This window comes from Apteryx mantelli, chromosome 8, assembly GCF_036417845.1.
Source record: "Apteryx mantelli isolate bAptMan1 chromosome 8, bAptMan1.hap1, whole genome shotgun sequence".
NCBI classification, from domain to species: Eukaryota; Metazoa; Chordata; class Aves; order Apterygiformes; family Apterygidae; genus Apteryx; species Apteryx mantelli.
In genome coordinates, this window is record NC_089985.1 from 26,390,956 (window position 1) to 26,395,918 (window position 4,963).

Below are 4,963 nucleotides of genomic sequence, written 5' to 3' on the forward strand. Positions count from 1 at the left end.
GCAGAGTCAAGGACTGTTGTACTTTTAGTGATGCCCCAGCCTCCATGCCCAGAATGAGCCCTCTCTGCAGCATCCATAGGCAGGCGGGCTCTGCCTCCTGCCAACCCACCACAGGTCTGCATGGGTGCGATGAGGGATGCGCTAGTCTGCCGTGGGTGCTGGAGCCCATAGGATTCCACCTGCTCTGGAAGATGCTTTCTGCCTGCCCCTAAAGCCATGCTTGCAGGCTAAGTATGCACACCAAATGGGTTTGTTTTTAAGAGAACTGCCAACGTGATTGTTTCCGTTTAGGTAGATTAAGTCATAAGGAGTTTTGCACAAATTCAATAGAAATAGCATTTTATCCTTCATCTGCCTTAATTCATCAGCATTCTCCCAGGTAATACAGGCACATCCAGCCATTTTTATTACTAACCACACATTTATTTTATACTGAAATCTGCTAGTGCAAAGCAGTTGTTAAAAATGTAGATCTTCAGTAAATTACTTGAAGGATAAACAGCTGGTTGGGCTCTTAAAATCAATAGAAACCAGTGAAGCCAAAATAGCACTTAATTATGACCATGTGAAGTGGAGAGGTAATAATTAGTTAATTTTTGAAAACATTTCAGAAAGTTCTATAAAAATTGTGCCTTATTGCTTTCCCCACGGTTTTGGTACCTTCAATATATGCGTGCATCTGAGTTTCACAGTTTAGCAAGGTAACAACATCCTTATGGCTAAAAGTAATGTGAAAGAAAGGCATAAAAATTGGATATAGCTTAAATTATGTCATGGTACCTTGCATTACAAAGCGATATGTAATGAACAGTAGCCAGTGCTTTAGCATTACCTGGCAGTAAGAGTAAAGTAGTGAGCTACCATCTGTCTGAACTGGTGGGCTTGCTGTTGGTTTGGAAATCAAATGGAGTAGTGCAGGAAGCAGAGATCTCCCAGGTAACCCCCAAGGCAGGACCCAGCAGAACCTGGGGCTTCGCATGGACCCCAGACCTGGGTCCCACCTCAGAGCCCCCTTACCAGAGCCACTACCTCAGTGTGGCCAGGCCCGCAGAGCTGCTCCCTGTCCAGTCTGACAAGGCTGGAGCATAGCTTTGGGGAGACTCTTGTCTTCCAGCTTCTGTGCTCAGACATACGGGATTTAATAAGCATGCTACTAGTGCTCTGGAGGGGGTAGGGACAGACAAACTGAGCAAGACGTGTGGGTGAGTGTCGCCTAAGGACCGTGGAAGCAGCACACCAGTTGGCCATGTCTTGAGCCTGCTTGCTCAAAGCACCCATGGGCTTGCAGAGAGGAAGAGGCTGCTGGTGCCCACCTTGCAACAGCACTGTGGGAACGTGTCTCCCAGGTGCTCAGTCCCTCCTCTGCCATTACAGAGAGAGGCTCCAACAGAGACAAATGTAGTCCAGGGCCAGCCATCAGCACAGACCTGGCAAATTTAATCACTACCTCACAATTTTCTTAGGTTTTTCTTTCTCTTTTTAATACAGGCTATTTCCTCCGGAGAAATACAAACGGTGAAGGGCTGCAAGTATATTGGGGGACAGGATGGGAGTTTAAATTGTTCTTGAGGTATTGGAAAAATGGTCTGGAAAAATAAAAGGCTTCAGTTCAATAGAGAAAAATACGAAGGTGTGTATGGAGATAGATGTAATGGACTCCACAGCCTAGGAATAGCTACTGCATCTGGGGTTACAAGCTGAACATGCAACAACCACCTCTCACTGTTGAGATAAAGGATGATGCCATGTTGGGTTTTTTTTTATAGTCTGAGGTCAGACAGAATTGCCTGTAGGACAGCCTGAAGTTACTCTTCTGCTCAGTTCGGCTCTATTCAGCCCTTGGCTGGGGTCTCGTGTCATTGTGTAGACACTGTGGCCTGGCTCACCTGGAGAGAGACCCAAAGAAAGCAGCACAGCTGCCCATGAGCACCAAGGAAAGGCTGCAGGAACTGGGTTAATCTAGAGGGCGGGAGACCGAAGGCAATGTGAAAATGTTCTTAAAGTGTCGACAAGAAGCTCTAAAGAGGACTCTAAAGAGATAAACCCTTCCCCATATCCTGTGTGTGTGGAAATCACAGTGCAATGGGCTTAAATTACAGCAAGGGCCACTAAGATCTGGAACAGCCCAACAGTAAGGTGAAGATGAAAGTAAAGCAAAGATGCTATCAGAACGGATGGTGGAGCACTGGACTACCCTGTATGGCTGCCTGGGGAGAATGTGAAACAGGTGTGAAAACAGGTTTACAGACAGGGTTTGGCACTGCTTGCAGCAGAAGCATAGATGATCCTGCCCTGTGGCAGCAGGATGGCCGGGGTGACAAGCGCACATACCCTTTGCTGCTCAAAGCTGTGGCAGCGTGGGGTGGGATGGGAGAGAGAGATCCCCCCGGGGCCATGGCTGAGGGGACAGAGGTTTTGGGGACTCCCTGCCCTTGCAGCCTGTGCACGGGGGTACAGCACGCCTGGTGCATGGCATGGCTGCTGCCTGTGCTCAGCACAGCCCCTAGGGAGGAGCCCCTTATTTTGGGGGGAGTATTATAGTTTATAGTGTTTTAGTGATGTAGTGACATAGTCCAGAGTTACAGACACTGAATGCTGTTGTGTTTAATCAGCCCATAGATGTCATCACAGTGGTGCTCTTCTGCTTTTACTGACTCTGAATCCTGTCTGTCCTCAGCTCCTAAATGAGGCAGGTATTGGGAGATGTCTGGCTGCAAAAACCCACTGCAAAGAGGGGGAGGGAGAGAGAGCGAGAGCCCCGCACACACACCAACACACCCGCCTTGCGTCTCCCCATTTCTCTCACATGCATACAGGCCTCTGTAAAACCCTGCTAGCTGAGACTAGGCTATGAGCTCTCAGCTCCCTCCTTTGCCGTAATCAGACTCGTTAGCTACAAGCATGCTCCCATGCTTAACGGTGAGGAGCAAGTCATGATGTCAGGAATTAATTGGCTGGCAGCAGGCCTGGCCACAACTTTGTCTTTCAAGTACTTCAAGCCCGACAGCAGGAAAAGCCACCTCACCAGATTATTTCACATTTGATCTTGCAGATCAGAGACCGGGAGTTTTATGGATGACTCCAGTGCACCCAAGGAAAGGCCCTTGGCTCTCCTAGGCCCAAGCCAATGCCCTGCGCACCAGCACAAGCATTTCCAATGCCTCGAGCAGCTGTTTGATGGAGGCCACCCCGCACTGGAGGTGCTGCAGGTCAGTGCTGTGCATTGCTACTCGTCCTGTGGTCCTCCCAGCGCAGAGGGCAGGTGAGGCCACTGCCACGGGAGCATGGGGACAGCCGTACAGCTCTGGCCCCGGCCCCGAGCTCTGGTTTCGAGAGGATTTCCAGCAGGGTTTCCCCAGAGAGCACAGCCCTGCTGTCCTGGTGAGGAAAGGACTCAGCTAGTAGCAAGGCAGGGCTGGGGGCCACTTTGCCACTGGCAGGTTTCTGTGTAGGATCTGCAAATTGCATCTGGAGCTGGGAGACATTTTGAGAGTCACAGACTCATTCTGCATAGCAATTTAAATTTCAGTAGTGCAAAGTCTGAAGGTAGATATTTTGCAGATGTAGGTTTTTTTAAAAACTTGTGCAGTTGCGTATAGATATGACATGCTAGCTTTTGAACTTCAATTGCTGGTTGCCAGTAGTTATCTACTCAAAAAGCCCTTAGCTACATTTACCATTTACCAAATCAAGAGACATGATACAACTCATTAGTGCTCTATATAGAATGAATGGCTTAGCTTTTCTATCACTTTTTGTCAATTTTATTGGGGAAGAGGTTAAAACAAACAGGACCAGAATATAATGCCAGTAAAAATATGGTGAAGTATTTGCTATACTTCAAAATATTTTAAAGGTAAGAAACCAAATCTTTTACCTTACAGATGCAATCTGTGGTGTAGGCACAAAATCCACAGTTTGTCAGACATTATAAAAGTGCTCGATTATAAAAAAAGCAATAACTAAAGACCACTAGGAAAACTAAACCATCTTGGGTAAGATTCACTGCTGTTCATGAGAAACTAAATGAATTTAGTCAGCAAATGGCCTAGTCCTTCCTGTGAAGCAGTCGCCTCAGTTTTCTACTAACAGAATAGGATTAACCTGGGGCTGAGCGGGAACGGGTGCTGGCAGCGGCCATGGCAGCGCTGCGGGGAGCCGGGGAGATGATGGGGCTGGACCTCGGAGTGAAGATGCTGCCCCGTATTGCTTGAAGCGAAGCGAGTTCGGGCAAACAGGACTTTGTTCATCTTTGCAAATAAAACAGGATTGCAACCGTAACACCTGGTAGCCTCACCCATTTCCACCTCGCAGGACCAACCCTCCCTAATGTCTGGTTTGGGCTAATCATACCGGCCAAAAGGGCTGATGTTAGTTATCCCTGAAAGAAACGGCAGATGAGTGAAATGAGAAAGTTAGTGCTTTTTAGCCATGGCCTTGGTAACATTGCGGGAGGCTTGTGTTACGGGGCTAACTCGCGGGCGGTGCGGAGGGTGGCAGCGCACAGGTACCAGGACGGTAACGATCTGGTGTCACACGAAGGCTATCGGGGCTTTGCACAATCCTGCTGAACCACTATCAGTTAGATAAGATCAGTGCTGTCTGGTCAGGTCAGAATAACCTGGGCAAAGTTAGCACAGGCCGTAAGAGCACTGGCTGCTTTCAACAGATAAAGGTAATTAGCAGTTTTTCTTGCACAGTTAATATTTATATTTTCATACTTTCAGGCACCTCTGTTTCGGTGGTTCCTCTCAGCACATTTAGGTGTTGAGGCGAGAAGGAAACTGCTGGTGGCAGTTTGGGCAGCGGCAGCAGCAGCCGGCGACCCCGTCCCCAGCCCCCCCCGCCACGGAGGCTCAGAGGCGTTGATAAAAAGTTGATAACTCAACAAAATTCACCGCGCCTGTTAATAATTCTTCTATAAAAGCTGCGCTGTCCCCGGCGGCATTCAGTCCCCCGCAGC